The 13,027-nt window shown below is 43.7% G+C and overlaps 1 long non-coding RNA gene across 1 annotated transcript; it reads left to right on the plus strand.

Moving 5' to 3' along the window:
• Positions 1-1,082: 1,082 nt before the first annotated feature.
• Positions 1,083-7,750, plus strand: LOC138924008 (uncharacterized). Its single transcript, XR_011438454.1, has 2 exons — positions 1,083-3,265; positions 5,846-7,750. It is a non-coding gene; the product is annotated as an uncharacterized lncRNA (long non-coding RNA).
• Positions 7,751-13,027: the final 5,277 nt, after the last annotated feature.

Genomic DNA, 13,027 nt, shown 5'->3' on the forward strand with positions numbered 1-13,027 from the left:
CCCTAGGACAACAGCTCTCTTTCTTTTCCTGATCTTCTCACCTTGAATTATCTTACAGCTTGTGGGTAAATACTTAGAGAACCAAGCTGAGGGATGGATGATAGGCCACCAGACGATAGACCAGGGATGATGGACCAAATTAACTGACAGGCCAGCGGGGCAGCTTGATAAGGAGCCAATGAACTCAGGCCTCTATGTACGTCTTTTGTTCTTTTTGTTAACATAACCGAAAAAGAGATAAATTGGTCTCAGTCATGTCAAGGTAGACAAGAAATTTTGACAAACCATTCCTAGTCAAGCCTAACTCATACCCCAAGGAATGGATGTCAGAGAAACATGCAAAGCATCTCGGTTGGAAGAATCACCTAGTCTTTCTCCAGCCCTGAATGTGAGCCTGGGGGAAACAGACCAGGGAGGCCACCTGGTCTGCTTTTATGAGCTCATAGGCTAGAGGGGCAACATAGCCCTCACGGCCCACATGCAGACTAGCTCAGCTCACTGGAGGAGGAATCCAGAGAGGGGTCAAGGTCAAGACCTAGAGGAATGCCTTTCCTTGCTGAGTCTCCAGGGACAGCTCCTTTGGGATCCTGTACTCAGAGAGGTGTCTGCCTGAGAATTCAGGATTCTGAATTCAGCTTATTCCTGGCGTCTAGACTATATTTTGGGAAACCACAATAGAAATTTTATGTGATTTACGATGAACTTGAAGGAATAACTGGGATTTGAATGGTTAGGATCTCAAGTGTGGCTTGTGAATTAGACCCACCCTAGGATGATAGGCTCCACTCTAGCCCTGCAGTCTCTGAAAGACATTAAAAGGTATGTGTTGTGTCAGTAAAGTTCCCAGCAGGAAACAGATGGCACACCCGAGTGGTAACTGATGGCAGTTTAATGCAGGAAGTCTTTGCAGAGGCATGGGTGGGACTAAGGTAACAAGAAGGGATACTAAAGCTATTATTTGGGAGTGAAGCTCCCCAGGTATGAGCAACAGTGAGAAACTGAGGCCACCCTAGGACTGAAGGGACGAAGTGAGGGAGTTGTTTGCAGAGCCCAGCGAGAGCCATAAGCACGGGAGAAGGGCCACCTGGCAACCTGGCAGGGAGCGGGGCAGTGAACGCCCTGACCTCTCTCTCCTCCTGGTTTTTTATCTCATGCGAGTAAATTCTACGGGCCAAACCTAACTGGAATCCAGCGAGTGGGAGAGCTGGGCTCCGTGGTGTGGAGAAGGACAGAAGTGGATCTGGAGGGGCAAACAGAATCACCAGCACAGAGGTTAATACACTTAAGTGAAAGCCCGTCTCCGGAGAGCTTTCCGATGATGTTGTTTTAAATGACTGAGAACGCTGTGCACCGACTCAAGATCGATCCACTCTTAGGAATTAATTAACGATTGGAATAGGGCTTTTGCTACACAAAACCAACTACTCGAGTCAATGATTTTGTTTCACAGGAAAGAAAAAGAAGAGACAGATCTGAATCTATGGGCTTTGTCTACTCCTGAGTTACACAGAGTTCACTAGGAGAAAACTCCCACAAGAGGAGAGAAGAGTGTACAGAAAGGGGTTCCAGGAGTGGAAATCCTGCACAGAATTCTGAGGTGAGGGGTGAGAGGGAGAGGACAACAGATTTCTTTTTACCCTAAAGGTGAGGTTCTGGAGGGGAAATGAAAACTTGGAGGCTGTGAGGAAACAAGGTGGATCAGAAATGTCCCAGAGGGAAGCAGAAGGCCCACCCAAATTAGGGTAATCCAAAGGGGAGTTTCATAAAGGAGCCACTTACCAAGGTGTGGGCAGGAAGTAGAGGCTGGGGGCACATCCCCAGGCCTGAAGAGGCAAGAGCAGAGAGCTGCTCCTGGAACCTAGAGACAGAGGGCTGCGTGGAGGGGGCTGTCCTACAAGAGCCAAGACCTGTAGTCTACAGAGCCAGCCTGACAGGACCCCACAGGGAATGAGGCAGAAGACTTCAGCCTCCAGTCTCCTGCCCACCTCCCCACAAACCAAACCCCAGAGAGGAGGGAGCTGGTGCCTGCAGCCCACTCGGTCAGCCTCACAGGGTGCAGAGGGGGACGGGAAGGGTGGACTGTGGATCTGGGAGGGTGAATGGAAGATTTCCAACAGCAGGGGCGAAATTTCAGGCCCGTGCGCCCTTCTCTTGTGACATGCTGTTGACACTGGGTTACGAGGACTCTGCTCTTGGTGTTTGGAATGTTACCAGGAGAGGGAGTGTGAACTCTGGACTCCCTGAGACTTTTATCCCTGGCGTTACTTTGGAGAACCATTAGCCAAGGACAAATAACAACTTCTTGCCACAACCTGCCATAAAGCATGCTACACAGAGTTGCCCTTGTGAGAAGAATCTTGAGTACAAATTCATACTTAGCTTTAGGATCATCTCCTCTTAGGAGTTTTGAGTCAGAGCTGGTGTTTGAAAGCATTGTCTATTTCCTGTGTCAACTGCGACAAGTTTTCCCTCGGCTCCCGGCTCCCGCTGCTCTGCAGGATGCTTGCTGTCTGTTTCAGGCGCCAAACAGAAACCATCTCCCCATCCCCACACACACTTTCAAGTGAATTTCATGTAAAACCTGTATTTTAAGTCATACCATCCCAAAAAAATCCCTCCAAAGTTAGTGTAAATCCATCCAGCCATTTTTCCATGTGAAGGTAATTAGCAACATGGTTTTATTTGTATAGGTTCTAAACATCCCAACAGTCATTTTTGGACATTGTGGCCCCTGCTAGCATCTGTGAGCAGGTGTGCATACAGACCAGCTGCCGCAGCAGCCAGGCCACCTGACCGCCAGCCATTGCGTCACCTGGATCCTGGGTGGACATGGTCCTTCAGAGCAGGGAACAGATCCACTTGGTTTAGCTTCGTCTGTTTCTAGGCTCCTAAAGAAAGAAGCTGGATTCAGCTTTGGAGATAACCAAGACAGCAGCCTTAACCAGTAGTTCAATTCAATTCAGTTCACTTGGATAAATGTTTCTTGAATGCCTACTTTGTACCAATACTGCCCCAGGGCACTGTGCTAGCAAGAGAACATGCCATGTGAAGTAATGGAAGAGAGAGGAAATCTCCAGTAAGACAAAGTCCCAAGTCCCTCATGAGAACAGCCTTTCGAAAACTTGTCTGAGTTAGAGAACTATCAAGCTCTCTGGGTGTGAGCTTTGCAGTGTGCCCGGTGTGCCAGAAGAGCATCGCCCCCTGAAGCTTCACACCTCACCGCTGGGTTTGACACCTCCCTTTCCCTCTCCCTGCGCCGGGCCAGGTAATTCCGCCCACTGCATTTGCTCTCTTCGTTCCATTCTCACCTTCCCCCAGCCAGGCCTCTTCTATCCAGCACCTGGCTATGGCAACAGCCTTCTTAACTAGTTCCAGCCTCATCTCCTTTCCAGACAGCGTAGAACAAAATTAATCTTCCCAAAGTTCACATTTCTGGTTCTTTTTATTCCTCTGCTTAAAAACTTTAATGGTTCCCTATTGTCTGTGAAATAAAGCTTAAATGTCTTCGCCTGGCATTTGAGGGCCACCTTGCCCTCCCTTTCCGGCCCTATCCATTACTCCCTTCACATATCATACCTTCCAGCCGCGTGTGAACAGCACACTATTCCAAACACTCCTCTGTGCCCTTTCTCAGGTTTCCCCCTCTGCCTCTGGCTTCCCCTCCCACCGGCTGTCTCCAGGTGGTGAGCCCACCGCCCTCCCCGGCTCACCTCTGTTTCGTTCTTCCAGCCACAGCAGTCTCTTCCTCCTCTGAAGTCACACGGCAGTGTGTCTGCTCCTGTCTTTGATGCCTACCACAGTCTGCCTTGTATTTTGGGAATTTGGTACATAAGGATAAAAATGTCTACATTTTAGGATTATTGTGTGGTTAAAATTAAATAAGATATTATTTTACTATGCCTACACAGTTCGTGGAATACAGTAGAATCTAGTGAGTAAATTGTGCATTGTTATCTGTAATTCTATAATAATAATAATACATTATTATTGTTATAGTTATTATTATAGACACAATGTGGTCAAGTGGTTAAGAACACAACTTTGGATTCTAATTGAAAAACAACCAAAATTTCATTAAGTTCCAGGCACTATGAGAAGAGCTTTAGCATGGATTGTCTACATTATTCTCTTTAAAGACTTATCTTTTACTTATTTACTCCAATTTTTTAAGCATATGATGTACTAAACAGCATGCTAGGCACTGGGAATTCAGAAGAAATCAAGAGAGTTGAGAACTTGCCCTCCAGGAGCTAGTAATTGTACTGAGGGAGACGGGCAGTAAACAAGGAATTTGAATATTATTTATTACCTGCCTGCCTGTCCACTTGTCTGTCCGCCGCTCCCACTAGAATGTGAGCCATGGGGTGGATGTAGTTCATTGCCATACCCCTCGCACCTAGAAGCCAAGCCCCTCACAAAGGGCACTTCCAACAAACATTTGTCGTGGCCGAAGACAACGGTGCTCTGAAATAGACAATGGCGGCTGGGGGTGGGGGTGGGAGGTAGTACCTTCTATAGAATGATCAGGGAAACATCTCTCAGAGTAGAGGATGGTTAAGCCGAAACCTGATGGATGAGAAGGCAAAGGCCCAGAGGCAACGCAGCCCTCACAAAGAAACTGATGGGGACACTGAGGCTTAGAGCGTGAAACAATGAATTACCCAAGGCCATATGCCCACTCCATGTCAAAGCCAAAATTCAAATTGAGACGGTCTGATTTCAGAGCCCACACACCTTATGGGGTAAGTGACATCTGTTAAGTGCTTAGGGCAATGGCTGGCGCATAACAATTGCTCAATAAGCAATCCATTACATCCTCTACTGGCTTGTATATTTTTAAATCATTTTTGTTTTAAAAGCATGGAATTATTGACTAGCTAATTAATGATTCAGCATAGATCATTTTTAGGCTCCAAAGAAGTCAGTTTGTGTCTGTTTAGTTGCAGAGTGATCTTTTTCCTTTTTTTTTTCTTTCTCTGATGAGCATGCAAGACTTTTAGGGTATAATGGGAGAGAGAATGTCACAGGACACTCGAGGTTGGAGGGAATTCCAAGCATCTGTGGGAGGCACAGCAGTTCAGCCAATCGCTTGGAAGAGCAGCCCTCACTTCACCCACACCGGCTGCCAGCTGCCGGGCCAGAGTTGCTGAAAGCGTTTCTCTCCAAGCCACGGTGACGCTGCGAGCGCCTCAGCAGAGGCCGGTCTTGACGAACATGCTCTCCAAGGCAGAGCAGCGGCTGGGGTCGGGGAGAAGGGAGGGGTCAGGAAGGGCGCTGCAGAGTCGTGACTGGTCCTGACCCTGCTCTGTGCCCGCTGCAGCCAGCCCTCTGAGCTCCTTCACATGGGGCGCTCAGAGCTGCTGTGGGAGAGCCAGGCGTTCCTCAAAGGAGCAAGAGCAACAGAGGCCCTGCAGCAGGCAGACGGGCAGACAGCAGGCGGGACTCACTGCCTTCTGTAGCACTTGGAGAACATGGGGCTTAAACGGATCATTGCCTTATTAACATTCTTGAACAAGAAGACAATGCAATGGCTTCCAGCTCCGGCCCTGTTGGCCCCAGAGAGAGGCATAGCAAGGGAGGCCCCCAGAGTCTGTCACTCTTCTTTTTGGAATTCCATTCGGAAAGGCGACTGACCACTATTCAGCCACGTTCCGCTTAGCCTGCCAACCAGTGCAACTCTGCCAGGCTAGTGTTAATACCCCCTTTTTCCAGATGGGAAAAGTCGGACTTGGAGGGGTTCAATGAAGTGCCCAGAATCACAGTGTGAGCAGGGAAACAAGGATTTGAGCCGAGGTGTGTCTGACTTTTAAAGCCACTTTTTCTGTGGCCCCATTTTGCCTTTCAGAAAGACCCACATCCAGGGAGGGATTAAAACCACAATTGCAGAGAAATCTGGACTCTGACTGCAGGGCTGCTGATGACTGGCCGTCAGAAGATATAGTACCTGGACAATACAGAAGATACAGTCAGGCTGGCCTTCCTCCAGCGTCCATGTCAGCTGTCTCCCTAATAACAGTCCAGTGCGAAAGGGTGTCAGGGAGATGGCAAGCGCAGAGCCCCCAGGGACCGCACTGAAATAGGGGCTTTACTTACAGGATGGGGTGCTCAAAGAGGTTGAGAGTTCCTCACGCTGTCTCTTCCTGACTCCCCGGAGACAAGCTTTCCTCCCAGGGAGTCACAATATTTGCGTGTCTTTCAGACAGCTTTCTCTTTTAAAGCTGCACAGCACAGGTAGTTATATAGCTCTCAATTTGTTACAAAGGCTTCCGGGGTAGATGGCAGAGAGCTGGAGGGCGTGTGTGTGAGAGAGAGAGGGAGAGAAACAGACAGAGACAGAGAAACAGAGACAGACAGAGGTAGGCAAATCCCTTAGCCTCATAGTCTCTCAAACAGAGGAAAAGGCCCCCTATTTGATAGCAAGGGGGTCAGGATGAATGAGGACTTCAGATACAGCCAAAATTTAGGCAAAATTTAGGCAAATAGGTCTAATGCTAGACCTATTCAGTTGACGTGTACTATAATATATTTATTAATTGACAATAATTGGGACCTGCCATAAAAGAGCTCCTTCGTTGGTTTCCCCCATTCATTCCTTCTTTCATTCCACAAGCTTTTACGAAGTACTTACTCGGGGACAAGAGTGGTTCTGGGTGCTGGGAATGTAAAGATGAATGAAACACGATGTCTTTCTCTGAAGAGTCTGAACACAAGCTAGTGAGTCCTTTCACAAAGCAAGGCACCTCGGAGCCCAGAGGCGACTTCGGCTTGAAATCTCGGCGTTAGACTCATTCCTTTGAGTTAAGGCGCCGGCTACAGTGAAAATGTCTGTGAATTAGGGGTAACTCAGTGGCATGGATTAGCCAGTGTCTCTTTGAAATGAGACAGACACTGAGAGAGTAAGTTTTGATGAGGAATGATATCAAAAGTTCCCAGAGCCGATGAGTTGCATCAGAGGAATAACGAGGGCAACGCGAGGCAGTTTGCAAATCAAGAAGAGAGCCTCCTTTTCTGCCTTTCTTCTCTATTGTTTTAAGCCCCTTAAGACCGACATCTCTGCACAGGCTGCACTGAATCACAGCAGAGAGCAGAGCTCTCTTTCGACATGCTGGCCTGCGACCACAAAAAAGTTTTCTCTTTTGTAAAGTCTGTGTGTCACCAGTTCAGCCAAGCCGATCAAGGCTTTTTATTTGGTCATGAAAACCGTGGAGTTATAGGTGCTAATGTTTACTGGACAACACACTGGAAACACAAAAATGGTGTTTCTGATATGATTGCAAACTGGGTGATTCTTTAAAATTGCATTTACTATAATAAAATATTTCCACCACCCCTAACAATAAACAATCTGAACTAGGCACTCTAAACTCTGGCCTTGCAGACCTGATTCTCAGTGAAATCTAAGCTTTGACTCAGTTTTGTCCAGACGAATGTCGTATGACTGTGAGTGGGTTGACCATCCGATCCCCCACAGAACCCCCTTGTCTCTGATAACACCCGGTGAAGCTAGCTACTACGGAAGGCAAGTGAGCAGAACAATTTAATTCCATGGAGAACATTCAAAATTTCCTTCTCTTCAGCCCATAAAATGTCATTTCATTAACTTGTGCGTCTATCTATATAAGATGACTGTCATGCTGTGTTTATTTCATTATGATAAAGTCAGGAAGTGACCAAGAAAATTTTAGAATAAAATGACATCAGACATTCTACTTTCATCTTTTTGTTGTTAAATAAAATTATGTTTTTCCAAGTCTGAAGCTTTAAGTCAATTTTCAGAAATTTCCCCCTGGGTCCCCGAGGACTTAGCTGCATTGGTTGTGCCTGAAGCTTTCCCTCCATTTCTCCACAAAGTCTCCCAACTCACCATTGAGAGGAGATTCCATCCGGGTCTCCAGGAGCCCCCAAGACCTCTTTGGAAGCTAAAGCCAGCACGTCTCAGCTTTTGTGACTTTGTAATCTCAGTGATAGAGCAACCACCAAAGGTAGGCATTTTAATCCCATTTTACAGATGGAAAACCAGGTTCGGCAGTTAAATAAATCACTCAAGTCAACCAACTAGGAAAGACAGAGCAGGGAATCCATCTTGTAACTTGAACCCTAGATCTCATGATTTCTCCCTGTGCCACCCTGATTGATTTCAGTTCTAGATCAAAAGCAAGATGCGAAGGCATTTCCATTTCTTAATTAAAAAATAATTTGTTAGTAAAGTGTGTCTATTACAACATCATAGACTCTTTTTTTAATGTTATGGGTCAGCAACATGATTTTCCACGTTTTTTGCTTCCATGCCCACCCTCTAGCCATTAGGAACTTTCTAGAAAATTATCAATTTCTTTGGGGTTATTTTTAAAATTTTTTCTTTAAATGCAATTCTGGTTTTCCTCAAGAATATCTATAAAATTTCTAGACAACACTTTTTTTCTCCCAAGCCTTTTCTGGGATGGTGATATCTTTTTGCCACATTTTGAGTGTGGACTTCAATGTGGAAGAGTTGAACTCAAGACTCCCATGAACACATGAGTGTCAGTTTGATTAGATACAGCTGCAGTGCATGGGCATCCCATGGTCTGAGCCAGGAGTCATCTTAAACAAAAGTGCTCTGTTACTGTCTCCAGTAAGGCACTGGGTGCCTCTTTAAAGCACTCAGCCATTTGTGTGTGTTTGTTTATCAAAGTCTGTCTTGCTTCTCTCTATGGTATTGTACAGGAGTTTCTGAACATTAGCAATAGTGTTCTGTGCTGCTGATGGTGGAATGTCTACAGATACTATGCCAGATATTTTTTATACGCTCTTCTACTTCCTGTTCACCACAATCCTATGAGATAGATATTTCTGTATCCATTTTACAGATGAGGAAATGGGTTCAGAGAAGTTCGATTACTTTCTCAATGTCACACATCTAGATTGGCAGCACTGACCTTAAAAGAGCACTGACTCTTAAAACTCGTTTCTGCCTGACTCTGGAGCCAATACCCTCTCCCACACCCTATTTGGTCCCTCAATTACAAAATGCTCTAACAGGTATGGCATGGGATTTTGGAAGTCCACAGACTTTTATTTTGTCTACCATTCCCAGACCCCAAAATCAAGGACTAATATCATAAACAAACCCTGAGCACTCAGTTTTAATTCAATGGTTTATAATATTGATGTTTCCTCCATTGGATGTCCTGATCATGTCTGGGGTTATTTTCTGTTTGTTTCTTTTTCATGTGGGGAGATATATTTGATCTCAGAGCATCTGTTATTTTCTGGAACAGTTTTCTCATTGGCTTTAAGCTAGCTCTAGGTGTCAGATGTGCTTCCGCAGATTTGTTGGTGCTTGCCACAAATATTATTAATACCTATTGCTTGACAATGTTCGCGTAAAGTGAGAATGGCCATTGTTGGTAATGCCACTATGAGCTTTCTTAATTAAGTTGCTGGTACTCGATGTCCTAGGTACTTTGCAGGAGACAGAAGAGAAGTGGAGTCCTTGTTAATGCTGTTCTCCAGCAGAGGTACACTCTTCACAGTGCCAATAAAAAAGATCTGTACCCGTTGCAGACAGTCAGTTATTCCATTACGGAATTATAGGGGGCCTCAGCCAAAGGATGTTGGTGAGATTTAACTTCTGCTGTCACTGGGAGCAGAGCCGTTGTTTAAAGGGGGGTTCATTGCTCTAGTCGGAAAGAAACATTGAGAATAGGGAACGCCTCCATGTCAAAAGGGTTTCCTGGAAGATGCACAGTTTCCAGGTTGGAAAAGACAACACTAACACTCACTGATCAATTAGAGAATCAATTAGAGATTAAAAGAGTAGATAATGAAGTATGAACTTGGGCAATATAGACCTTTATACCTTTTTCGATCATGTTATTGACTTTTTTCCTCCATTACCAAAAAAGGAAAAAGAATAGAAAAGAAAATTTTACCGAAGTAAATTTGAAACATACAGAAAAACACAAAAAGAAAAAAAACAACTGTCATAATCATACTATCTGGAGATATCACTGTTGATATTTTTCTATGCATCTATAAATATATACTTTTTATGTACTTGAGATCATATTATACAGACTTTTTTTTTTTAAGGTATGTTTTTTGGTGAGGAAGATTGGCTCTGAGCTAACATCTGTTGCCAATCTTCCTTTTTTTCCTCCCCAAAGCCCCAGTACGTAGTTGGACATGCTAGTTGTAAGTCCTTCTAGTCCTTCTATGTGGGACGCCGCCTCAGCATGGCCTGATGAGCGGTGCCATGTGGGTGCCCAGGATCCGAACCAGTGAATCCTGGGCCACTGAAGCAGAGCACGCAAACTTAACCACTCCGCCACAGGGCTGGCCCCCTATACGGACTATTTTTAAACTTAACTCTCAGTTAATATTTTTCCATATACAACATTTCACTACAACATGATTTTCAATAACTTTAAGTATTCTATCTTTGGGCCAACTAATTTATTTTACCAATCCCTGTTATTGAACAATTATGTTTTCTAGTTTTTCCTACTGTAAACAATGAGATGAATCACGTTAGACATACATGATTGTGTATTTGTTTAGTTATTTCTTCAGAATAAACTCCTATCAAGTTACAACCTCAATGCATACGTACTTAAAAAAACAAGAACAAAAACTCCCTTGTAACATATAGTCAATTTTCTTCTAGAAAGTTTATATAATCCAGTATTAGCAACAGTACCTAATTCTCCACAGTCCTACCTGTGCTGGGTATTATCAAGTACACTCATCTTTGTCAATGCAGTAATGGGATGCTCATGATGTAGCTGAAGTTATTAAATGCTTGCTGTGTGCCAGGTGCTATGCTAGAATTTGTGGGAGTCTGTCATTTTGAGGTCCTCCATCAGCCCAACCAAGGAAGACTAACCTTCTAGTCCTGGCCCATGGTCCACTACTTTCAAAGAGACTGGAGACTAAAACCCCAATGCCTTTAATCCCTCTTTCATCTGAGAATGCTCAGGTGTCAGCCACCCTGGCCACGCCTCCTCTATACCATTATCCCCAGGATGCTCTGTACCTCCTTGCCTGTGCCTGCACACCCACTGCTCCTCACCTCCAAACCCTCCCTCTGCAAATGTTGTCTTAGAGCTAGCACTCCCTACAGATCCACTGTCTTCTCTGAGTGCCCCTATCCTCTTCTGGCCTTAACAGAAATCTGGTTCTTCATTCAGAACACAGCTTCAGTTGCAGATGTCTCAAGCAGTGGCTATTTATTTCCTTACTCGTCACCTACCTTAGGTTTGCATGTCATATTTGCTAGAAGAAACAGCTGAAAGTGGTTGCTCACAGAAGGCAGAAATCAGCAATGAGGAAACCAGAGGCAGGTGTCTGCTGATTTTTGTTAATAATATTTTATTATTTTTCATAATTTTATTTAACTTTAAAAATGACCTACATGTAAAACAACACACACGTATTACTTTGATAGAAATAGAAATTAAACTTTAAAGAAGAGAGAAAACAGGTATAGAAAGTATCAGTAGGGGCTGGCCCAGTGGCGGAGTGGTTAAGTTGGTGCACTCCGCTGCAGGCGGCCCAGTGTTTCGTTGGTTCGAATCCTGGGCGCGGACATGGCACTGCTCATCAAACCACGCTGAGGCAGCGTCCCACATGCCACAACTAGAAGGACCCACGGCGAAGAATATACAACTATGTACTGGGGGGCTTTGGGGAGAAAAAGTAAAAAATAGAATCTTAAAAAAAAAAGAAAGTATCAGTAACTTGCCTAAAATCACAAAACAAAATATCTCATTTTCTGCATTTTTTGTATTACTGCTGAATTTGACATTTTTCCTGTATGTTTACTGACTGTCAGTATTTCAGAATTTATAAGTTGCATCATTCACAGTTGCTAAGCTCTTTTCACTTGGGAGTGTTTATCTTTTGACTAATTTATGTACACTTTAGTTACAATGTACTTTGACTCTGTCATATGTCTTGTAAATCATTTCCTCAGTTTATTTTCTTATAGTTTTATTAATGCTAATTTTCATATATACGAAGTTTTATGTTTTCATATAGTCAAAAATTTCAGTCCTTTTTCTTTATGGTTTCTGCTTTGAAAATCATTTCCTATTCAGTAATTTATAGACATCCATTTATATTTATATACACAGTTGTACACACAGTTTTTCATAGTGTTCCTGGACAATCTTTTTTATTTCTGTAAGATTAGTAATGATATCCCCTTTTTCAGTCTTGATTCAGCAATTTCTGTCTTCACTGTTTTTCTTCTTGCTCAGTCTAGCTAAAGATTTGTTACTTGAATTGATCTTTTCAAAGAACCAACTTTTTATTGAGCATCTGTTGTTTTTCTATTCTAGTTCATTTGTTTCTGCTCTAATATTTATTATTTCCTTCCTTCTACTTGCATTGTGTTTACTTTGCTCTTCTTCTTTACAGTTTCTTAAGGTGGAAGGTAAGGTTATTGACTTGAAGTCATTTGTTTTTAACATGCGTTTACTGTTATACATTTCCCTCTAAGAACTGCTTTGGCTGCATCCCATAAGTTTTGGTATGTTGTAGTTTTTATTTCCATTCATCTCAAAGTGTTTTCTAATATCCCTTGTGATTTTTTTCTTTGACCCATTGATTACTTAGGAGTGTTGTCTAATTTCCTTCTGTGTCCATCTGTTATCGATTTCTAATTTAATTCCATTTTGGCCAGAGAGCCTATTTTGTATGATTCCAATCTTTTTAAATTTGCTGCGTCTTGTTTTATGGGCTGGTCCATGGTCTATCCAGGAGATGTGCCCTTGGGAAGAATGTGTGTCCTGCTTTTGTTGGGTGCAGTGTTCTGCAGATGGCCATCAGGGCCAGCGGGCTTGCAGGGTTGCTCAAGCCTTCTGTCTCCTTGGTGGTTTTCTGTCTAGTTAATCTATGTAGTATTGAAAATTTATGGTCTTCCATAGGTTTTGGCTCATTATTTTTTCATCTTTTTGAGGTAATTTTAGTTGTTTATATTTTGCTAGAAACTTTATTTAATGCAAGTTTTCAGATTTATCATGTGAAGCATACTTTTTATAAA

This window comes from Equus caballus, chromosome 5, assembly GCF_041296265.1.
Source record: "Equus caballus isolate H_3958 breed thoroughbred chromosome 5, TB-T2T, whole genome shotgun sequence".
In the NCBI taxonomy this organism is placed as follows: domain Eukaryota; kingdom Metazoa; phylum Chordata; class Mammalia; order Perissodactyla; family Equidae; genus Equus; species Equus caballus.